Source organism: Halichoeres trimaculatus, unplaced genomic scaffold (assembly GCF_033239565.1).
Source record: "Halichoeres trimaculatus isolate MK-OKI-2021-1 unplaced genomic scaffold, fHalTri1.1 fHalTri1_scaffold_10, whole genome shotgun sequence".
In the NCBI taxonomy this organism is placed as follows: Eukaryota; Metazoa; Chordata; class Actinopteri; order Labriformes; family Labridae; genus Halichoeres; species Halichoeres trimaculatus.
Genome location: NW_027437187.1, coordinates 32,809,194 through 32,835,006, shown reverse-complemented (window position 1 = coordinate 32,835,006; position 25,813 = coordinate 32,809,194). Strand labels below are relative to the sequence as shown.

Sequence of the window (25,813 nt, the reverse complement as noted above, 5' to 3'; positions counted from 1 at the left end):
AAACTTCTGGCTCAGTGCCTTCAGGGGAATTTTAAATTTATGTTCCTGAATGTGCAAAGGAAGCCATCCAGGTTAAAACTACTCAACCTGCTAAAGTAAAATGTCACATTAAGACTGTGCAGGTGTTTGTGTTCCTCTGGCTGGTCGCTGTGGACAGCAGATGGCGCTGTTGCTCTAAAGCTACAGTCGGCGCGGTGACAGTGATTCAGAGTTTGCTCAGAGGACTTGGTTTGGGGGGTTTGTCTTTCATTTTTTTCCTCTCAGCTCATCGTCACGACGAGCCAGCAGTCCTCACAGATCTATCCTCCCTCTTTGTCGACAAATGCAGAAAATTCACTCAAGACTTTGAAGAGGTTTGGTTAATACAAAGAGCCCTAAATACATATATGATCTTTAAGTGTATGACAGAGAGAAATCAGGGGGGAGACCCTCAGAGTTGAATCCTCTATAAGCTGTAGCTTCCTTTAAATCAATTCTCTCTGTATACTGAGGGAAGTTGGAGTCTGTGTCAGGGTGGATTAGCTGCTGATCCCCTGAGGCCCCCCTCCTCCTTCTGCTAAAGACCCACATGGAAAGCTGAGAGAGAGGAACTGGGAGGACTGGAGAGCTGCACCCACTCACATGCAGGCAGTTTATAATCTGGCACACACCTCAATCTGAAAATATGCTCGCATAAAAGGATGTCACAAAACCTATTTCAGACATGGGCATATTATTATTAGACTGAAGCGTGACCCTTGGTTGAAAAACTGGAACAATCCCTCATTTCTGAACAGGAGGATGATCGTTTTCTTGAGCTTGTATCATTTACATTTCATCTCCTCCCAACTCCACTTTCATTCATCTGCCTCTGTCGCTCTGCTCTTAAACGTCAAAACACAACAGCCAAACTGTCACAGATCCACAAAACATCCATGATCATTAACTGAATGGTTGAGCCATCATTTTCATATCTGTGCTCCAGAACACCTCCTCAGAAACCAGTCAAAGAGTCTGCAAACATGGACCCTTTGGTTTAACTACTCAAAAATTGCCCCACACGTGTTAAAAACTGAAGCCTCATTAATGACAGACGCTTTGGTACACGTCTGGTTACAGATGGAGCCTTCTGCCTCTACTTATCCGTCATTGTGTTCACACTTCTTCACATCTTCTGGAGGACCAGATGTTGCAGTACCACTGAACTTGATGTGGGCAACAGCTCAGAAGACTCAACCTTCTCCTGTGGGATTGGTTGAGATGGTTAGGGATAAAAAAAAGAAGAAAAAAAGTAAGATAAATGATGCTACCTCACCCTTGGGCGTTGAAGCGTTTGCATTGTTTACATAATCATCTCTAAAAATAGAACAAACCACAGCTGTCTTGTGATGATCTCCGTTTGTTGTCATCAAGAGGATTTGTTATGTTTGTCTTTTTTGAAGTCTTTTCAGAGACTGTCAGTCCCTGCCCCTCCTTAAGATATCTCATCTTTGATGATTTATGGATTAATTTGAGTAAAATGTGTTTATTCCTGTTAGCTGAGAGTGCAAATGGGGGGCTGACATCTTTGTTTTCATCAGTCACCCAATCAGTGGCTGTATTTGGACTAGCTGACCCCAAAAGACTTCAAAAGTTATTAATTCTTGCCAATGGTCTCCCCCCAGTGGACAAATAAATTACTACAACATCATTTTATCTTTTCGTTTGGGATTGTACTGTCATTTATTAACCTTGCAGAGCAGATGGACCTGCCTGATTCAGTTTCTGAACTCCTGCAGGTCCATCTTGCCAGGCTCCAATGACCAACGTTTTCACTCGGCTAAATTCTAACCGGCCCAATCAGGGAAGAGAGGCGGGAGCTGTGGGAGCAGACATGACGTCAGCAGACTTTCGTACTTGTCAGTGTTCCTTTGATTCTTAAGTTAAATTTATAAAAACGGAAGCGGTCGTCTAACGCCTTTTTCACAGCTGTTTCTCGTGATTCAGTAGTTGTTCATCTATTGTTTCTTAGAAGCATCGGCTCACATTAGCTACGTCATACCGTGGCTTGATGTGGATTGGTCCGTGGTGAGTGTGTTAATCAGAAGGGTCGTCCAATCACCAGCTGCTGATTTTTTTTAAAGTCCCGCCTCTGAAAACAAATGGGGAGAGCTGCTACCCAGATGGACTTGTGAAATATTTCCGTGGCAGATATATGAAACTGTTCGTCTGGCCTGTCAGGTTAGTCATTTATTACGTGTGTGGTGTCATTTATAATCTACGGAAGGCCAAAAATCAAAACAGCTTCTGCTTTTTTTTTTTCCATATTAAATCTATTCTTGATCCGTGATATCTTTAGGCTCTGTGTCATTTATCTCTATTCATGATGTTAAAACTACTCACGACTTCATCTGGCATCCCTTTGGTCCTGATTCCCCTGAGCCTCTTGAAAAAAAGCGGTCCATTACATGGTTTTTCTCTGTTCCTGTGAGGTTAGAAATTCCTTTTTACAAAAGTAAACTAGGTGCTCAAAAAATTTGGAGAAAAAAAGCCTTCGAGCTCTGTTTATGCGAACAGGTGTTGCTAACTACAACAGAATCACTGGGAGGAGGTGAGATCTGAATGCGAGTTAGACAGCAGCAAAGGAGAAGGGGAGGTCCGTGCAAAGCTGGTTTCTGCTGAATGCATAGTTAAAAGGGAAAGGACAACTAGATCCTTTAACGATTCTGGGGTTGCTGATCTAATTCAAAAAGTAATTCTTCCATATTTTTGATTATTGCAATTTTTAGTTTGCTTTTTTAACACCAGACTATGTGAAAAATGTTAAATGATGATAGCTACGGAATATATCGGTAACTTTTTTTCCAACCCAACATATGAATAAAGACTACAATGAAGGATTTAAATTTGAACCGAAAAAAAAGTAAAAAAGTTATAAAACTAAAAAATCACAATACTTATGTGAATCAATTTTTTCTCCCACCTCTAAAATGGTCACATGTGCAGTCACACCTCTATCATTTTAAAATGGGCAGTTGTAATCTCATCTGAAGGAAAGACTAAAGCAGGGGTTGGCAACCTAGGGTACAGGTGCCACAGCTGGCACATTAAGCTATTAATGTTGGCACGCAGAGAATAATTACAATGATGCAGAGGACAAAATAAAAAGATTAAAAAATAACTCAATAATAAAACAATCATGTTGTAATTTAACTCTTCACAAGAAGTTAGCACACAATAAATGCTCTTACATAAAAATTTAGCACATAAGGTTGAAAAATAAATTTAAATTGTGACGTTGCAAGTGCGCAAATGTGTCCTTCAACATGTAAGCCACGTTTCCACCAAGCAGTCCAGCTCGGTTCAGTACAGTTTGGCATGGTTTGGTACGGTTAAGCCTGATCCTGTTTGTGTTTCCACAGCAAACTGTGCCCTCTCGTGGTAGGCGGTGTGTAAGCCGGATGCCAAAAGCCGCAGCTGTTAAACAATAGCGTGACGCCATAGCAGCGCGACACAGTTTACCCCGCTAATAAATCCAACGAAGAAGAAAAACACGACACAGTAAACAAAGAGCATAGATGGAAGAATTGCAGCATTTCGTCCTCTCTGTGATTGGCATGTAGCTCTTTGATACAAAGAACAATCAAGCTTTGTTTCAGAGAAGTCTGTGTGCCGCCAGGAGAAATGCAGCCGCTGTCGGGGTAAGTGATGATTCTTTTGACCAATCAACGGTCTGCAGTGTTGTAGCTCCACCTTCTGAGAGCGGATTGGTTCAGTCTGGCACCCATACGAAAGGGTCCCAAAAAGTGGAACGGCTTGTCTCAGTTATTTGGGGATCTGTCCCGGGTTAAGTCAGTGGTAACGCCTGTACCGAGACAAACCAAACTGGTCTGCTCGGTGGTGCACCCTTTGCTGTGAAGGTGTGGTATGTGGGACAACAAGCATGAAGCGTCTATTTTAGACCAAACATGAAACTTGTGTTATCAAAGTGTGCTAAATAGAGCAACACATTCAAAAGTTTCTGTAGCGTCAAAACCAGGCAAGAGAAGTAAGTTATACAGTTTCAGTTTTATTCAGTGAGACTTTCCTATCAGCTGTTGATGATTTCATGAAAGAGGTAAGTTTGGCACTTTGGGCATGAGTGAAATTTTAAGTGTCTCCAGTCGTGGAAAAGGTTGCCTACCCCTGCTACCCCTGCAAAAAATCTAGAATTATATACCAGGTAGGTGGAGTAATGAAAATAATGGTGTCTAAAAGTTGCGATTCTTTCAGTCAATCAATGGTCTGCAGTGACTGCATGAAAGAAGTAAGTATTGGCACTTTGGTCATGAGTGTATTTTAAAGTGGCTTGAGTCATGGCAGAAATTGCCCACCCCTGGACTAAGAAAGCATAATGGAGCTTCATCCTCACCTACATGACTAAAACTGTGACCATACAGGGCACAAAGTCTCCAGCACTTCACTCTCAGCTGATTACACTGTGCTTCACTCATTTCCCAAACTTGCTTGTTTTCTTTCCAAACAGCGAGCATGAGGCACCAAAATACACCCGTATTTTGCCACTAAGTTTCAATGTTCTTTGACAGAATTCTCAACTTTTCATGGTCTCTCTTCATCTAAAAAAACTCCTGTATATGTCTGTCTATACAAAAGGTATTCTCTGAGTGAATTTACTCTGAATGGGAAGAAAAAAAGGCCCTGAGCTGCTGATGATGCTGGTAGCAAGATGTGAAAGCAAATTCTCTCCAGGCAGCGCTGCTTCAGGCAAAGGTCCAAAAACGTCTGAGTTGAACATTTTTCAGGGAGAGGAAATCAGTAAAACTCCTCCATCCCCCAGCTGCCCGTCTTCTGCTAGACATGATTCATCTTCATTTGGAGACTCATTTTCCTTTTATGATGGGTATTTAATCTCATTATGGGGCTAAAAGATAAAACAGCAGATTCTGCAGAAGGACTGTTTCGGTATCAGATTTTCACCTCGTGATTACAGCGGCGAAAAACTATGTATTTATGTAAAAAGCTAAGAAGCTGTGTCACAAGTTGTCCACAAATACCTTTTTTAAAAAAAAAAACAAAAAAACAAATGCACAAACAATCCAATTAGTCACAGAGTAATAGTCTCTGCCTCTTTAAGCACAATATCAATATCTAATTTCTTTAAAAAGACTGCGCGTGTCATTAGAGGCATCCCGCCACAGCTCTACTATAAATATCTTGAGCTTTTAAGAGTTGTGGAATAAGAAGCGTTCGTCTTTTTTCGTTAGAAAGTTGTTTCAAAGGCAAGTAAAGCGCTGAACACTTTTCTTTGTTGTTTGTTTTCTTTCAGCTCTTTAGCAGCATTCCTTAAGTGCACAAGCAAACATGGTATTTGACTGTGAATAATTATTAAAATTATATGAATCCCACTGCGCCAAGAAGCAAACAATGAGACCAAACAGACAGTATTTTTGTTTGCACATTCCAGGCTCTGCCCTGGATTTATGGTGTCTCCGGAGACCCGCATGTTTAGCAGAATGAGAGAGAAGAAACAACAGTTAGGACTCAAGAGTCTGGCTGTGTTTTCTCAGAGCTGCATGAGAGTTAAGCAGAAAGTACCACGGTCTGAGTTTTCAAACAGGTGTCGGGAGGACTGTGAGCGTGACTAATGCTGTGCAAAAACACCAAGGACAGACGGCAGGGCGGATACAGGCGGTGCCATGTGGTGGCAGCTTGGTCGAGTTTCCCGTCTGTGTTCACATATTAAATCCTCCGCAGCGGGCAGGTGTGATTATAATGAGATAATTTTGTCTAAGAGCAGAAGCACTAACTTTAGATCATGGCTCACCTGGTCTGAGGACAACCATGACTACGGTATCTCAGTGAGAGGAGCTTACAGGTCAAAGCTGCAGCTACAGTTTGGAAACCTTCTGATACAACAGACAACTTTAGAGTTATTTTGGCTGCGTCCTGATTTGTTCAGAGGAAGGCAGGGACATAACAGACATTATAATAGAGAAAAAGACACTTTTGGCTGGGGATGCACAATACTAAATTTTTTGTTGATATCCGACATGCCAATATTTAACAACTAATTAAGCTGATACCTTTGTTTATTTTTCTGCGCAACATAACTGCAGAGATCATCAGCTCTCTTTTGTATTAGAAGTAGAATATTGTATTATTGTGCATACTCTTATCACATCGGACATCTATTCAGTGCACTATTTTTAACTTTAATTGTGTATATATTGTTTTTCTACTCTGTAAAAAGTTCTTTATTTAATATTGTAATCATTATTATTTTTCCTACTACGTAAGCTCTATTTTTCTACTTTTTTTTATATTTAGTGTTTTTCTTAGTGCCTTTCTATTCACAACAATTGTACTGAGAGAGTGCAATTTAAACCGGAGTCAAATTCCTTGTATTTCTAAAAATACTTGGCGAATAAAGGTGATTCTGATTCTGACATTTGTTATGTAATATCCATTTCCCTTGCAAAATACGAAAAATATATACTCCAAACTAGGGTTGCACTGATCACAATTTTCTGGCCGATCACCGATCTTTAAAAAGCCTGACCTGCAGATACCGATTTGGGCCGATACCGATTTTTATTTTTTATTTTTTAGAACTGACAGTATATACCTTCAATGTTTCAGTATTATGGTATTGAAAACCATTTAACAACACCTGTGATACAATAAAATCTTCATGTTTTAACTTGAAAATCTAATCAAGTGTTCTGAGTTTTAGGTCTCAGAGCAAAAGCAACAACAGCTGGTTGTCAGACCTTCCCGGGAGGTATAAAAGATCAGTTTCATATGTAAGGATGGGCTGATCATTGATCCCCTAAAATTAAGGAAATCAGATCAATCAATCGGCCGACTGATTGATCGCTGCCGGTATTTATGACAATTACTTTAAAACAAACAAAAAAATCCAGAAGAGAAAAGACACTTGAAAACCGGATGATTATCTTCCTGAGTAAATCATAACATTACCCACAACCAGGGCAAATTTGGCCAATTTTATAATTTCATTCAGTAAACAAAACCTCTGTTCACATGGAACATTTGAAAAGTGCAGTTGTACAGGAATCAAACCTAAACTGAATAAAATGGTTTACTTTGGTAAATGGTAACTGTGTTTAAATTAGTCAGATACATGTAACTTACAGACTGCTGCTTTAATTCAAGTTTAAAACAGGGGCCAAATACGGGACTGCTCAATCTGAACTGTGGAAACAAAATCAGAAAAAGTTGAAAAAAATATCTCCAGCCTTAGCCCATTATTTATTCAGTTTATTATATCGGCGCAATTTGGCGTTTTGGCCGATATCCCATATTTTATCTTTAAGCCGATATCGGATGAAACAGATCACATGCCAATTATGTCATTCACACTGCATGCCTACTTCTGGCACAACAAGGTAGGAAATTTAGTGTTTCGTCGATTTTTATGTTTTTGATGTGGCAATACTTTTTGGCTGTGAATCTTAAAACTGTTAGACAGCCTGTTTATTTCCTTTAGTATGAGGGTAGCGGCCATGAAAATTGTGCCAAATCTCCTCTGCCAATGCCAAACAATATATTCTACAACTCTTGATGTAAATAAGAAAATTAAAGCTCTATGACTGCCTTAAGAGAACACAATTTGTTTGTTTATAGTTATTTTCATCAGATATACTCCTAAAGTTATTAAGTTACCTGAGGTGTCGCTGGTTATTTGATGGAGTCTGGTGGCATTGGAGAAAAATGTTACACAGTGATTCTCGAGAAACCAACAAAAGTGAAGTGTATGAAGTTTTTTTGGATTAATTTTGTATATTATGTATATTATGAGGACCAGTTCATTATTGGGTGCCTGAACAGTCCCGAAAATGGTTTTAACTGTTTTTTTGCATCAACAAATTCATTACTGTTATTCGCACAGAGGGAAATGACATAGTTTTTTTCTACATTTTGCATTATAAATACTCTACCAACGGAATAAAAATACCTTTAAATTGACTTAAATATGTACAATATAACAGGTTTTTGTCACATTTAATGGTTTCTGTACTGAAGCACTGTGTTCACATTCCTGTTTAAATTGCATTGATTTTTTTTTCTAAGGTTTGGTTTTCCCATAATGCACCATAAAGAAAAAAACAGAAAGGATGGCTACAAGGTAAGATTATTTGGCACATTTTGAGTTTTTTTCAAATCCCTGGTTCCACACCATGAGTTTTCATAATTGTATTGCCTTATAGTATATTTCATTGTATTGCCATTTAGCCATTAAACAGATAGTCGTCTGTAAGGAAAGTGTTGATGGGCTCATACTGTTGGTCAGTTATTGCTTCCGCCAAGGAGGTTATGTTTTTGGGAGAGTTTGTCAGTTTGTCTGTGAACAACATAACTCAAAAAGTAAAAAAAAGTTCTTGATTAAATTTTTAGGCAATTTTCAAAATAGGATAAGGAAGTAGTGATTACATTTTGGAGATGATCCAGATCACCATCTAGATCCAGGATTTTTTTTAAGGATTCTTTATCATTGTGAGATAGGGCTGTTTTCACCATATGTGTATATAACTCCACCATAAATGGTCAAACTGCTTTGAAAAACAATACAAGACAAGGTCACCATAATTTCTGACAGATGTAAAAGTACGATCCAGATCCTGGCAATATTCTGGATACTAAGATCTGGAATATGAAATATGGACTGGGTCATCATCATTTTCAACACTGTCAGGAAACAAATTATCATACAAACCTGCAACTAACACCAAATTGTAGCAGACAGTCTGCTGAAAGGGAGTATAACATTAAAGTAAGACTAAAGTGTTGGTGACAATCACAATATGCTTGGTGGAGGTCTGCGCTCTCTAGTGCTTTTCTAGTTTTAGCTGAGTCATCCTGGCTCCTGATTTTGTTCTAAATTGGTAGCTCACACTTATAATAAATATCATGAATCAGGATCTTGCAGCAAGATTTTTTCCCTTGCCTTTTTCTTTAAAAGCAGCCTGAGAAGCACTTATTTAGGATCAGAGGACCAAGAAGTCTTCGATACCAGTGACACAAATGAATGTCACTGAATCTTTCAGGAGGAGAATAATCACATTACCTTTGAATTATCAAGAGAGACATTTCATCCAGGCTCTGAATGAGGGTGCCGTAATTGAGAGTCTCATCAGAACATATTAGCTGTGATCACTTCCTTGGTTTGGGAATTAAAAGCTGACAAACTAAGAGAAAATCACCTCATGGATTAATAAAAAGGACAACAGCTGTAACAGGAAGCACCAACAGGACAATAAGCGCTATCACTGAAGCTCTGTGACCGCCTTTTTGAGCTCGATGACCGGTCAGACTGTTCAGCTGAGGCCACACTCTGTGTAATGGATACATTAGCACTATCAGCATGTGCCTGAGGGGCGTTCAGGGACGGTAGGACTTACTGGTTTCACAGTTCTGACAGAAAAGGAGTCCCTGTAGCTCCCCCTGCAAACCAACCATTTTCTTTTTAAAGAGGCAGAGGAACAGAGCGGAGCAGCCTGTGGCAGCTTCTGTAAGTACTTGATCTGTCTGAAAACTAAACACTCCACCGTCCACCCACTGCCCGACAGCCAACACGCCGCTGCCGCTGTCTCGTGGTATTAGTGCTGCTCAGCTGCGCAGAGAAAAGGGATTCCTTAAAATTCAAAAGATCGCTCTGGGCTTCCGCTGCTTCTCGTCAAGCTGAGGCTCCATGAGGGAGCCAGAAAAGTTGTGCCCTCGCTTAGAAGAAGAAACTGTTCATTTCACCCCGGCTTCTTTATGGAGCAGCAGGAGATGAGCTTTGAAAGCCAGACAGATACAGCTTAAGTTGCACAGCGGGGCTCTCTGTGCTGGAAAATCAACACGATGGGGGACAGGGGACGAGACCGATGAAGTCAGCTTCATCTCTGCTTTAATTCTTCCACTAAACGCTGAGCCATGAATAAAACAACGAAGAACGTCTGGAAGGAGTAATGGTGTCATTTCTCATGTTTTAACACAGATTTATCAGCATTTGATGACATTTCTTCAAATCTATTGTGAGGAAAGTCACGCAGGTCCTTTTGTAGAGATATCTCCAAGGAGATCAGTCTGAATAACCACATCAGACAGATTTTAAAGCATCTCAGTTCAATGGAGCTCCTACACGACCTCACTCATTATTGTCATGTAGCTGAACTGCTCATTTTCCCTGAAGCTTAATGAGCCCCGTATCATATTTCCTAAAAGCGCAGTAATGCGGTCCGACATTGGTGGAATTGCTCTTTAATTCAGGCGAGGAAAATCATTGTGGGTCAACGCTGAGTTTGATATTCTTTCCACCACAGAGCTCAGACAAGTTTGTTTTTTTAACTTCACCATGTCCCACTTAAAGAATCTAACCCTGCACAGCTCTTCTTCTTCGCTCTACGGCAAGATTCACACGAAGGGCCTTTAGTCCTTGTTGGTTTAAAAACAGAGTATCTGAATTAATTATTGAGCTTACCACCTTCTAAATTCTATCTTTGAGACAGAAAAAAGCTCTGTAAGTGGTCAGAGAAGTGAATATTTGAACATTCACGGTTCCTTCAGATCTGGGTTAACTCCACCCGTGGATGAAGATCAATAACTGCTATTCCCAAAGTCAAGAATAGACTTCGACGCTCCTTCTCACTGTACTGTTTGTTCTGTCCAACAATTCTCATTGTGGACTCAAAATGTTCAAACCTCAGAGACAAAAATCCATGAAAACTTTTCCAAAGTGGATCCAAAGTTTTGATACCGAGGTTGAACCGAACTCTGAGTTATACCAAGGACATCCATGATACCCAGAGGATAAAAGCATGGCCGTGCTAGCTACAGTTTGTCATATTCATCACAGACTAACAAGTCAAATTTTCAGGGTTAGCTGCATGTGTGAAATCAAAAAGCTTAATGTTTTATTTTTGCAAGGACTCTCTCTGACACTGACTCCAAAGCTTTTCTCACACAGGTTGAAGCTGCTTCAAACTCTTCTCTGCTTGCCAAGACGTACTTATTAGAGATAGACCAATTATTGGCTGGGCTGATTATTGGTGCCAATATTAAGCATTTTGAAGCATATTGGCATCAGCCTTTTTTACTCTGTCTCCAGCATTGTCCCATCCACGGTAACATCTTATTGGTGACACGCAGAGACAATTTTTTTTTGAAAACTTGACTCACTGTAGAAAACTTTAAGGAGTCATTTTATTTGTTAAGTTGCAGCTGCTGAGCCTGAAAGCTGTTTAATAAACATACAAGGAATGGCTGAAAAGTTCATAGCCTGACCAGGAGGGAGTAATGCCATAGTGATGAAACTTGGCATGCATTAAATTCAACATTTTTTGACACTTACGGCATGGTTAATTTTCAGATTAACTGACGGTGATGTCGTGTTTGAGGACTTTGAAAAGAAGAAACAGAGACATTTTGTGAATATGGATCAAATTTGGCACCATGGTTTTATCAAATATCTGCAGAAATGGGGTTAATCCCCAAGGACATTCATACTGACATGGTTGCTACATTAGAGGAAGATGCTCCAGCTTTATCAACTGTGAAAAAGTGGGCAGCTGAATTCAAGAAGGGTAGGGAGAGCCTTGAAGATGATCCAAGGTCCAGATGTCCTGCCACAGAAACAACCCAAGAAAACATCAACCATGTTGAAAAATAAACTATGCTGTAAGAGTCCGAAAATGTTGAATTTAATGCATGCCAATGTTCATCATTAAGGCATGACTCCTTCCTAGTCAGGCTACAAACTTTTCGGCCCACCCTCATGTGCTCAAAGGCTTTTAAACAAAGTGCTGGAGTTCGAATTATCCTAAATTTTGACGCCTTTTTTCACTTTCACTACAAATGAATATTGGCACCAAATGTTGGTTATTTGCCCTTTTGATTACTGATAATCAGTATCGACATCAGCCCTGAAACAACCATATGGGGCTATCTCTAATACTTATGCAATCCGCTTCAATCAAGTTCAATCTAGTTCAATCCAGCTAATCCAACCAATACCAGCTTAATCCAATCCAGTACAATTAAGTCCATTACATTACATTGAGGCGCTACCCAAGTAGCTGCCTGTTGCAGCAGCTCTCTCGTCTTTGTCCGTTTCTTGTAATTTTTTTCGTCTCTTTTTCGTAATCTTTGTATTTGGAGTGGATCATCACTTTGTATGGTTCATTGTCGGTCACGGACACCAAACTTTTTGTGGCTTCGGCGATATTTTTGACTACTTTTCTCCTGTGTTTGTCTGGAGATCCTACATGTAACCATGGCTGCATTGTTTACATGCAAACTCAGCTGTTAGCAGCCTGTAGCATGCCAATGCTAACTAGTGAAGGGCTTGATGATTTTCCTCGAGCTGAGGAGGAGGAGGTGAGGACGACGTGCTGGTTCTCGGGTGTGAGCTGGGAGATGACAACGTGGACCTGTCCTTCCATCCATCGTTGTTGGGAATGTGGGATCCAGCTCCGGGGGATGGACGAGCTAGCCGTGCTAACCCAGCGGCATCGTGCTGTTCACGGACGTGGCTAACGGAGCTGACATCGGACGCCTGCGACACATCGGAGGAGCTTCGCCTGCTGTGAGCAGACAGGATCTAGGAGACAGAGACTGAACGGACTGCTGGGGAGGCTCAGTCCTGGACCCTGTGGAGGTGGAGACTGGCTGGACTGGAGAGTGGTGGACGAGTGGTGGACAGGATGTCGTCATCTAATTTCTTATGGACCTTTTTGCACTTTCTATATTCTTTCTTACTTTTGTTTTCTTAAATGCTGCGGTGACTCCTGAATTTCCCCTCTGGGATAAATAAAGTATTTTCTATTCTATTCTATTCTATTCTATTCTATTACAACCTGGTAAAATCCAGTCCATCTTATTGAACTAAATCAAAATTAATCCAAACCAATCCAATCTAATCCAGTTCAAATCAGTCAAGTTTAGTCAAGTTTAGTCAAGTCTAGTCCAAGCTGGTCAATCATATTCAATCTATACCATTTCATTCCAGTCCTGTCTTGTCCAATCCAAAACAACCCGATCCAATTCAGTCCAATTCAGTCAAATCCACTTCACCTGTTTGTATCTAAAAAGTTTGTTTTTTGAAGATAGTGGGCACAGAAAGATAGTATCAAAGTGTGTTAGCAAGTACATTGCCTACTACCAGTCCTGCCATCCATCAGTCAGACCGCAGCGTATTTCATTTGATATTAAAAACCAGGTCATAAATGCTTCTTCATACAGGCAACCAAATTTTATTCTGTTTAACCATGAAAACCTTATTTAAGGACACACCGCTCTGTGTTGTAGAGAAAAATCTACATCTGTTTATCTAATAGATTTGTTTTTGTCTTTAAGTATAAGTTGGATTGTTTTCTAAAATCAAGATTTAGGGACAACAGCTGGCTTTCCTAAATGGAGACTATAAGATTTAACCTCTTGAAAAAAAGGATCTTTTAAAAAAAAGTGGCGAGGTCTCCTGATGAGGGCTGTGGTTTATATGGAGGAAATTGAGGTAGCGCAGGTGAGGCCTGTCTCCCATAACTCGAAAACCTTCTGTTAATGACATGTTTTTCTCTAAAAGTGAGTGCTGTGATAAATTTGACTCTGGAGGAACACAAAATCGCCTCTGATATCTTTTATTGATTAACAGCCAACTGAACAGACTGTTAGACAATCTGTGGACAATGCTGGAAACTAAAAGTGTTTTTTAAACTCTGCTCCTCTGACGAAGCTTCCCACCCACTCACATTCACGCTGAGATAAATCTGACCCTGGCTGTATTATCTTAAATAAATGATGTGTACGTGAGATGAGGCAGCACACAGACGAGAGCTGTGTAATGAAGCGATCTGAACCTTCGCTTGCTGGACCGATGCTCTGCTGACTTCTCAAGCGCCAGGAGAAACAGCGTTTCTGTTGCGGTCGGTGGTTTCTGGAGGAGATTTGAGCCCGCAGGCCGACATAAAGTCTCATTTTCCTCTGAGTTGTGTTCACTAAACAGGAAACAGTGTGGGAGTTACGAGCACACGACCCCCTCCCCCAAAATAAATAATAAAAAAAACATTCAATGACATGGAAATGTGCACTCAGTCGACCATGAGTGCTAAAAATGAGATAATGAGCTGAAACAGTTGGAGCTGAACACGGGCTCCAACGACAATGTGAACACAACAATCAATGGCTCAAAGTTCCTGCACATCCAGCCAGGATGTGGCCATTAAAGAAAACAGAACAAGCAGCTCGGAAACACAAAGACAGAATTCAAACATCACCCCTGCAGGGCTGAGCTTCTCCAGACTTCAGTTATTCAGTCCACAAGATTCATCTCTAGGCCTGGACCAAGAACAAATTTGGTGGATGACATATTGTCCCACAACTATTGATATAATCAAGATTTTTGACAATATTATTTTGAGACCAAATTAACTACTGGTATTGGGATCAAGTATCGGGCCGATACCAGCCTCTTTTCAAGGTATCTGTACTCATGAAGGCTGCCGATACCAGCAGCCAACACTCAAGGCAAAAGGAGCGCAGATGGCCTAATAGGTCACACTCTATGAGGTTCACCCTTGCGTGGGTGGCCCGGTTTCAGGTCCAGCCTGTGGTCTCTTTCCTGCATGTGGCCTCCTACTCTCGCCCTGTTTTCTGCTCTATCTACTATTTTCTGATATATAATTAAAGGTACAATATGCCTAAAAAAAAATTCTCAAGGCAAAAAAATCTCGAGTTGATTAAGTCCTCCTTGCCAGTAGTTGGCGCTACTTGCTGTGGTCTGATGCCACAGCAACTGTATATCAGGTCCTGTTCAGACAACATGAATGAACCAGGGAGTGTTAACAGTTAACTGTTTTATTCTGCACTTCAGTTTATTTTAAAAAGTACTTAAACTCCGACAGTTTTAAGTTTTATTTTGCAGTTTTGTTAATTTCATAAAAAACAAACCGTAAACTCAGAGAGAGTTGTTGGTGTTCTATTTTCAAATTAATGGCAGAGTGACTGTGTTGTCTTTGATTGAAATGATGTGTCACTGTGAGTTTAAATTTTATGTATCAAAAGTACTAGAAGTATTGGTACACTGTATTGGGTAGTACTTAGGATGGAGTACTTGTACTGGTATTGGTCTGAAAAATGTGGTTCTCATAAGTACTCTTTAACTATTTTAATTGTAATATCAATAACTTTAAAATATCCTGAAAAACAATCAAAAACAAAATGGGCTCGGTCAAAAATTGCACTTGAATAACAAACGGTATTGAAGGGCAGCATTTTCTTTGCGAAGCAGCAAACTACACTTTCTGTGTCCATGTAAATTCTCACTCATCCAGTTAAATGTTATTTTGAACACTCAAAACCAGGCAAAGGGACTGTTTAGAGTTTGTGAAGATGATTCTGTTCTCATCCATGAGTCTTCATCAGCCTCATCAGCTTCATCCCAACTTATAAACAGTCCAGTTGTCTCTATTTACTTTGTTGATCAAACGCCTCAGTTAGCATTGACTGTCAGGACAAAGGCTGCCTTTAGAAGTTTCAAATTTCCAGAACTTCTCCTGTGTAGTCATCAAGTCTCTGCAAGGGGCTCAGCACGTTTAACTTCAGCCAACATTCAGCTAAAAAATACATATAAATATATTAATCTTTTCTGAAAGTAGTCGATGAGCAAGGAGGACAAAACAAACAGGGATAAGACACAGCAGCTGCTGTTGGACTGGAGGCTCGGAGGACTTGGCTCAGAGGGGTGTTTAAGATGCCAGCAGTAAGAAACGAAAGTTGGGGGATCATCATCATAAAATAAGATGAGTCCTCAGGGAAACATAGAAATCTGAACTAAAGGTTTTGCTCATCCATGTTTCATTTTTAGTAACGTTATAGGCACTCAAATGGAAATTCTTGAAAAAGTGTTGCCAGGGACTTTAATACCAGAACTGTAAACTGGTTTTCACTGAAGTTGGCCAGCAGCCTGCAACATAATTTGTCCAAAGTTATTCTAACAATGGCGTTCGAAATCTGTTGGGTAAAAACAAGCTATTTAATTTAACTGCAAAGACCAAGGCTCCTATTTATGTTGTGTTATGGTACACACTTCTGTTTGGACTCTAAAATGTTTTCTGTGTTGTTTTTTTATTTTTCATTTTTGTAAATAAAACTGTGAAGGCAGCAGAAAGAGTGTTGGAGAGGGGTCAAGGACAGATCTTATCTTATTATAACTGTATTAATAAATTTAACTTATTTATTTATTTAATTCAATTTGATTTATTTAATTTAATTTGATCTATTTAATTTATTTATTTAATTTTACTTGATTTATTTAATTCATTTATTTAATTTTACCTGATTTATTTAATTTAATTGTTTGTAACATAAATTGTTTTTTTTTTGTTATGTATTGTTTCAGTGTGTATCATTGTTTTCTTCAATTTGTATCAGCTGATACTGCATTGAAGTCTGAATTAATCTTGGAATGTTGGAAAATTGGAAAGTCAGTTTATGGACCTTTTACACGTTGCCACATGTGTAAGAAACATACAAAATGAGAGCAGAGCAAGTATGTGGGTTACACCCATGAAAAGTTCAGGAATCTTCTCTGAGAATGCATGAGGTGACATTAATTGTAAACTTTGTACATTCTAAATAGTTTTGTGTTGTTTGTTTTTTACTGTATTGTAATTGTATGGGATCATATCATATGGAACCCTATCTTACTTTACAGTGCAGTGAGTTATGATGTAGTTTGGTAAAGGTTTAGCAAGAGGAAGAAATGGGGCGCTCTTAGAGAGGAACACACACAGCAAAACGTTCTGCTGAGGCAGAGCGAGGCTGCAGAGGGGAGATAAATGGAAAAGTGAAGAATGGTAGAGTCAGGAGAAAGTGGACGTATGAGATTGAGAAATGAAGGGGATGAGACAGGACGAGATGGAGATACAGTGTGAGTGTAATAATGGAGAGTGACTCTGAGACTGGAGAGGGATGTAGAAAGAAAAGACAAATAACTTCGGGTTCATTAGTCGTCAAAGTCGATGTTGCTGAAGTCAGACTGCAGCTCCCAGAACTGAACAGACTGTCAGGGTTCATTAAATATTACTCAGTCGTCCATCAGAAATAGTCTGGTCTTTGTTTAATCGTATAGGAGGAAAACTCTACATGGAAAATCAGTTGTTTAACACCTTTACCCCTATAACAGTTGATTTCTGGATCAATGGAGTATAATCTAATCCTTCATGTCTTTAAGAAAGGAAAATTCACATCACGTTTGACACTACAGCACTGATAACAGCTGCTCATGCAACCAGGTGATAATTTAGGGGGTTGGATAATTGGAGAGATGGGTCAATAGATGGATAGGTACATGTACGTGTTGGGTGGGTGGGTAAATGAATGCATGGTTGTATGGATGGACAAACAAACAGAAAGGTGGACTGATGGATGGATTGCTTTGTACTAGAAACTATGGATAGGTGGATGTGTGCATTGGTGAATAGCTGAAACACCAGGCTAAAGATGTAAGTATGTATGGCTGAATAAGTAGGTGAATGGATAGATGTTTAGATGGATTTATGAAAGATGGACTTGGGTGAGTGGGTGGATAGGTGGATAAATAGACTGGTTGGTGAAAGGGTGGATGGATTGATGGATGGATGGATGGATGGATGGATGGATGGATGGATGGATGGATGGATGGATAGATGGATGGATGGATGGATGGATGAAAGAAGGCGAAACACTTGGGTGAGTGGGTGAATGGATGGATGGATGGATGGATGGATGGATGGATGGATGGATGGATGGATGGATGGATGGATGGATGGATGGATGGAAGGATGGATGGATTGATGGATGGGCGGGTTTGTGGATAAACGGATTAGTAGGTTGGTTAATGGATGAATGACAGATGGAAAGGTGGCTGTTGGGTAAGTGGGGGGATGAAAAGACTGTAGGATGGATGGATGAATTGATGGATGGATGGATCTGCTCTAGAAACTATGGATGGGTGAATGTGTGCATTGATAAATACAACAATGGGTTAAAGATGAATGTATGGTTAGATGGATTGATTGACGGATGGATGGATGGATGGATGGATGGATGGATGGATGGATGGCTCACTAGATGGATAAATAAAGGAAGGACAAACACTTGGGTGAGTGGGTGGATGAATGGACTGATTCGGGAAAGGATGGAAGGATTGATGGATGGGCTGGTTTATGGATTAGTAGGTTGGTTGATGGATGGAGGAAAGTTGGACAGATGGCTGTTGGGTATACAGGGGGATGAAAAGACTGTTTGATGGATGGATGGATGGATGGATGGATGGATGGATGGATGGATGGATGGATGGATGGATGGATGGATGGATGGATGGATGGATGGATGGATTGTGGGTAAGGGGATGTTGGACAGTTGGATGATTGGATTGATTGGTTGGTATATGGATGTATGGATGGATTGGTGGATGGGTTGATGGATAAGTTGATGGAAGTATTGATGGATAAGTTGTTCGATGGAGGGATAAATGGATGCCTGGGTTGTTGAATGGATGGTCGGTTGGGTTGGATGGAAAGGTATATTGATTGTTATTGGGTGGTTTCTTGAAAGACGGGTGGATAATGGATGGATTGATTGATGGATGGATGCGTATTTTAAACATCACTAATGCTACTTGTTGGTTCGTTTTTGAATTGTCTGAACAGCTTTCAGCTCATCTGATTGATAACTGAGCCAGTATGAAATTAACAGCCAATTAAACCAAACCTCTACTTCTGTGTGTGCATGCATCAGCAGGTACACATTAACCTGTGAGCATACCGACACGCTCATATCAGCCTTCTTGTCATTACAACTTTGTGAAACACATTTCTTTATATTCTTCTTAAATCATACCCTGAACATTTCCACTGCCTGACAGAAAACAACATGTCTGTTTCTGTAAGATCACACTGTCAAGTCGGGTCAGCTTCAGTCAAATCATGTCACATTTTATTTATACAACCCATACTCAGTATTCAGTCAGCTTCAGGGGGGTTCATAGCGTGCTGGAGATTTTGGCTGGACCCAAGTAAACTACAGCATGTAGTGCAGGGCCCAAGTACTTCTAATCAGTAAGTGTCCATGTTTGTTTTGGCATTAAGAGCCTGAAAGGTCATTAAATTTGGGTTATCTTTTCAGAGGTCTGCAGGAATGATTGCGACTTGCGATTAGTGGACTAAACAACACAGAGAATTTCAGATTTTTGTAATGAAGTACGATATTTGCTTCAAGCTGCTGTGAGAATCAGCACATTACCCAAACTTAATATCAGCTGTGAAAAAAACAAAGAAACGTCTATGCTGCACAAAAACATGCTTTGTCAGACTCCTACCCAATTCAAGTTACTAAAGCACTAGAAATAGCTATTTGGAAATATTTTTCTGCTTATTCCCTGACATAGTTTTGTGTTTTTCTTTTTCATTATTTTTCTCATCAAAGAAATATTACCACAGGGGGCACCAAACCCAAAAGTTCCTCACAGGAGCTTTGAGATCTGTGGGAGAAGCTTTAAGTCAGGACTGAAAGCAACTTTTAATGCAGAGTTCTTGAATAGAAAACTGTTAAGTACAAAGAACCTTTATAAACAAAAAACAGTCGTAATTAATTTTCACATTTCTTCCTGTGAGTGCATATTTCTGAGTGTTTTTCGGCGCTAAACAGGTCCCAGGGTGACTGAATGTTAGTCATATGTGACATTTTGTTGCTTTATGTAAGCAGGTTTCTGCCTTTCTTAAACAAGTACCCTTCAACTAAATATTTTCATCATCTGCTTGCGTCTGTTTCTGAGAAAATCAATGCTAGAGGAGGCAACACATTCACACACACTCACACACTCCGTCTACAGCAGTCCCTCTCCTCACTCTCGTCCTCGGCTCCTCTCCTCATCATAATGGGCTCCTTTCTCCCCTAATGGCCTTCCTCTCACAGAGACGCCTCAGTCGATTTCACACAATATCACTGATGATTCACCAGAGGAGCCTGGTAATTGGGGGAAATATTCCTGTTCAAACACTCCTTTAGTGGACAGGCTCTCAGTGTGTGTCACACTGAGCCGGTCTGAGGTGAACTGACTGACTGGTGTTCGGAAACAAGTGTGAAAAATTCCAATCAAACTGACATTTAACCCATGAATTTGTCATTTCTCAGCTTGACTTGCCGTCTCTGTGGTGTGACTGGTTTATCTTCACATGTGAGAAGTCAGACTGGAGTTCGTGTGAGAATGTGGATGCTCCTGTCATCCCTGGGTTGAGTATAAGTTCAATGTTTCTGTCTGTATTTACATCCTGGCTCACAGGATCTCACATACTGCAAGCCCTGATTTGTTTTCTTTTTCTACTTTTTTGGGGTTGATCCCAAAGGTTTACATCAGCACACCTTTAAACTCAAGACCACAGGAGCAAAGAACCGATTCTTACCAATTAACACCACACACACTGCTATCAGAATAAAGTGATACTTGGTAGTGTTGGCAAACCACAGTCAGCATGTAGACGATGTGAAACGTGTGACTCTTTTCTATTAACAGAAACAACAGACTCTAAAATAAGCCCACTTTAAATGAATCTTTACACCTCGGCTGAGTGTTTTCACACGCCTGACAGTCTTTTTCCTCATGCTGGAAATTATTTAAAGAATCACTTCTGACACTGATTCATCCCACACTGCCATTCCTCAGGTTCACACCCAGCTGATCAGGAGACAGACAAAGAAAACAGCAGACTTCCAACACAGCTGATGACTCCAATAAGACCAGACAAACAAGACCACCAAGCACTGGTTTTCAGTGTACTTAACAGCAAATCAAGTCCAACTTTCAAACCCCTGAAGTTACAGAATCATTTGGAGTCTAAAGAAAAAAACCACAAAACAACACTCAGAAGTAGGACACTCTCTATCTGGTCCTGACTATAAAAATCTACAGAAGTGTCTAAAGCCGAATTCTAACAAGGAAGTTTCAAAACCCTGATCATTATTTAAACTCTCTCTTCAGCTTCAACACAAGTGTTCCTGAAAGGTTCAGCGAGGACAAGGTTTGGTGTTGGTTACAGTCACACCTGTAGCTGGTCATGAGTATCATCACCCACTGTCCTACAGATGTATTTATTTTGAAGCAAATGAATGGACACGGATTTATAAAACTACATTCCTCATGGACTTTGCCGGGGTGTTATACCACAGAAATGTAGTAGGGCTTAAAAAATTAATCGAATTTAAACCGACATCGCAATAAAACAGAATGCAATTATTAAATCACAAAGGCTGCAATTAGAAGAAAATAGTTGAGAAAAAAAAAGTTTTTTATTTACATTTCTACACTTGAGTTTGTGTTTTGTTACTGATGACAGATACATTTGATATTTATGTCCAAACACTGTTTCTTTTCCTTTAAAAAAAAAAAAAAATTCTCTAAAAATGTTGGCATATTTCAGTGGTTGAGCCAGAGATTTGTGTCTTATTTATATTTTTGCATTTATCAAAGAAAAGAGAGGATTCTTATTAATTTTCAGATTATTGTTCATCCCAGGCCTGTTGTTATGCAGTGCTTTGCTCCTTTCTCTGATTTCATTTTTTAAGGAAAAAACAGCACAAGGCTTGAAGTTCGATCACTCAGTCAGTATTCTGCTGTGACTGAAATAGTTAAATAAAGATCTGTTATTTGTATCAATTCCTGATTCAGTTCATCTCATTTGATCATAACATGTGGGCCTGGCTTACAGGAAAAAAATGTTTATATGTTTGTCGTGTTGGTCACACCATAGAACAGTTTATTGCTTGCGTTAAATGAATATTAGGAAATAAAAATCTTCCCCAAAAATTGCATGCTAAATCAAAATCGCAATATTAGTCAAAAAAAAAAAAAGCAATTAGATTATTTTCCAAAGACAGCCCTACGATGTAGCGCCAACTACTGGCAGGAGGACTTACTAGATGTGAGATTTTTTTTGCTTTAAGTGTCCCTGGCTGGTATTGGCAGCCTTCACAAGTACCAATACCTGGAAACAAGGCTGGTATCAGCCCAGTATCAGTACTCGCCCATCCCTAAACTCCAATATTGTTTCCTCAAATCAAGAAGCTGGACCTCCATTTCTGACATCCATCCAACACTGTACTTCACATTCACTGTTTGGGATGGGTAGTAAATTAGGTACTTTTATAGGTACCGACTGAATTCTGTCTGTAGTACCAAGTACCAAGTACCGATTCATGTAAAATCAAAAGATACTATGTTTAGGTACCTAAACACATCCCTGTTACTGTGAGAAAGTGTAAGAGTCGGCAATTTTCCAAGCTGGACATAAACACAGCATTGCAAGAATATATATTGAAGAATAAATATATTACACTGAAAAACTTTGAAATTTTACTGTTAAAAATATATTTGTTAGCACGGAAACACACACAAAAGTTTCGAAAATTGGTCCTGTTGAGTACCAATACCGACTGCCAGATACTATCGTTTTTTTTGCGAGTGACGATCCAAAGATTGAATTCCCCACTTTTATCTGGGTTCAACCCAACACAACAGGATATCTGATGCAAAGTGTTCAGCATGTTCGATCTTCACGACAATCAGCACAGCCTTTAACATAGCCTTAGCAGATAGAGGAACTGAATAAACCATAAGTCATCTAACAATACCTCACAGCTTAAAGAAATCTATCAATTTTTTTTTGAAAGTGATCAAAATAAACATGCATTGCTTGTTTCTGTCAGGTTTGAAGGATCAGGATCAAAAGGAGAATCTTGTGCTGCCTGAGTTCACTTCTCTTCCCGTTGGGTTCTTAGTGTTGGATCTTCTACTGTTAACGTTTCTTCTTTTTCTGGTGTTTGGGCTGTTAAACCCTCTTTGCACTTTGTAAATGTATGGTCTTAATGGTGCTGTTTAACAGTATTATCATTATTCCTAAAAATCGATCTGCTTATCTTGTAGTGTGCACACAGTTGGTGTAGAGGTGTTGATCAAAAAACTGCTCCAGTTCTCAGCTGCAGGCCGAGGTCCTGATGCATTCTGCTACACTTGAAACATTTTACTAAGCGTTATATAAACCAGTGAACTCTATATTATTCATTTATGTTTAATTCAGAGGTGACAGACTGTGTAGAGCTCCACAAAGTGAAAACAGCTACAGGATGTAAGTATGGCGATGTTTAAAGGAGATGTTTATTCCTAAAACTTGCCCCTTGAAGAGCTTTCATAAGAGTGAGAGATGATAACTTGAAGTCATTAACTCGCCTGTTGTTTTAAGTTAAACAGCGCGTTAATGAAGTGTATTTATAGCATTAAGATGTAGTTAAAGATATTCTGCATAATGAACCTGCACTGCTGATGGGTTTTTTAATGCCTGCAGGGCTGAGTGCAGGCGTGCGTCACCAGGACAGAGTGGAGAGCTGTTCTGCACAGTGAAACACAAAAACAGACCCAGGGACTCTTTAACAGCAACTGACAGACGATGTCTTCACACAGCGTAAATCTCAAAAATTAATGAGAAGAAATTAGCTTCTGTTATGCAGACAATTAGTAAATAAAGCGAATATTACAGAGCATCATCACGTCGCTTTGTGTAACCATTACAGGCATGAACTCACTGATGAGTTCTCCACAGGAGGAACAAGCCCCTGCTGTCTGCTCCAAACTAATTCAAGACATTACATTCAGCCGTTCAAAATAAAATACAGCACAGCTTTTGCCTTCAAATTAAACGTATACACAGAAAAAGGACTTAACTAAGGCTCAACAAGAAGCAACTTTTAAATTCAAAGGGTTCGAGTTTGGCTTGGTAAATTTACACAAGCTGAGATTTTCCCACGGGAAGCAGAGTTTCTGAAATCTCTGCTTAGTGATGACATTAATACAAACTTTGATGTTATTTTGCTGACTCTACATCAAGTGAACAAGGCCCCTGCAACTCTGCTGTACAAAAAGAGGGATGACGTGAAAGCTACCCAGAAGTGAAGCCAAGATATTGAAGCTCCTCTTGCTGGCTGGCTGCAGACAAACTGAAGGAAACATGCACTCTGTCATTAGCTAGCTCTTATCATGTTCCTGTGTTTACAGTAGTTTTTTTTTCACAGAATTTCAGTTTCAAGTGGTTATTGGTTGCTAAAAATGGGACATACTACCTTGAGTTTACCCTTTTTGAATGCCTTTTAAATTGAGTCCATGTTCTTGCAAACAAAGGTTGCCTTTCTGTGATCCCTTGGGTGTAAAATAAGGTTGTTGAATAAATGATTGGCAGCTCTGTCTTCCAAATGTTCTTAACCCCTGCTACGTCTGTCACAACATCTGTAGACAAGAGACGTGGTGGCTAGAAACTAGGGCCATCACTTTAACACATTTATTAGATTTATGAATTACACCCCAAATTAATGCGTTATAAAAATTAACGCGATCAACTCATTGAACAATCTCTCAAGACCCAAATAATATTGTTTTCTATGACTATGTAAACACCAAAACTACCCACAAAGAGTGGACTCTTTTCTTTTATGTCTCTTCCTGTTTTTGATCCAAAAAACAGACAAAATGTACTTTTTTTAAAATCATGTTCATCTTAGGTGCTCCATCCTTTCTTTTCCTCCTCAGTTGGAGCGTGAGCTGCCTGAACTTTTCTGACTTGCAGCATCTCGCTATGCCTCTGTCATCTCACATCTTCTCCTCATATCCATGCTAAACTCTCGTCCAAAGAGCACACCGCTCTCACCCACAATAGTTTATAAGCATGATTCTGATTGACACGCTCAGCCAGAACTTGTCTCTATAGACGTCAATGGCAGCGAGACATTTTAATATTGGCCATCTGAAAACAAAATGTGGATTTATAAATCTTCTCTTCTTCGTGTATTCATCTGATTAGTCATGCACCACAATTTTGTAATGTCCTAGAATTCAAATTCTTTATTTGGGGACCTTAAGTAGAAATGAGATCTAAACGCGATTAATTTGAGTAATTAATTTCAAATCCTGTAATTAATTAGAATAATTTTTTAACTGCCTGACAGCACTAGTGGAAATGTAACAAACACTGACCCAACCCAACAAAGGTGAACACTCCGCTGCAGAAGCCTGTCTCTCTCAGCTCTCTACAGACTGTCTTAAGCCTTCCTTTGGGTATTGAAAACCAGTTCTTGTTGTGAATCAAATAGAAATGGTTTGATCCATTTACATTGTTAGACTTTATGCTTGATGATTGCCTTGTCAGTTCTTCTACAATTCTACAATTTCATTTAGCAGACACTTTTGTCTGACTAGAGGGAAAAAACTTAAGCTAGTGGGATTAAGTGCTTCAAGTTAATTTCGGGCACAGGTGCTGCCATCTAGTGCCAGAAGAAGTGAAATTCTTTTTCATTTATCCATTCATTTTCCGAACCGCTTATCCTGTGCAGGGTCGCGGGTGGCTGGAGCCTATCCCAGCTGTCGTTGGGCGAGAGGCGGGGTTCACCCTGGACTGGTCACCAGCCAATCACAGGGCCTGAATTTATTTTTGTTCATCTAAAGTAATCAAGTCACAGCTAACAACAACTAATCAACACCAACAGTTTTATTCAACAACCTTCAACAATCTCTCAATTTTTAACATTTACCCAGAGAGGCTGGACCTTATGTTGACATCATGTGACGTGCCACAGCAGCAGAATTTCCAAGACTTTGACGGAGAGAAGCGATCTAAGGTTTGGCTTCACTTTACCAAAAAAGTAGCAAACAACACAAAGTACAATTTGTGTTTTAACTCAATAAATTGTTGTTGAGATGGAGAACCTGTAAAGCCTACTTTTTGTACAAAGAAAATTGTAAGGGAATCAGCATCAATGATGGCATTGCTACCAA

General features: G+C 39.7%; 1 protein-coding gene across 1 annotated transcript in view; it reads right to left on the bottom strand.

Moving 5' to 3' along the window:
• pot1 (protection of telomeres 1 homolog) overlaps positions 1–25,813 on the bottom strand; it is a 75,084-nt gene that overhangs the window by 6,917 nt on the left and 42,354 nt on the right. The window lies entirely within an intron of this gene.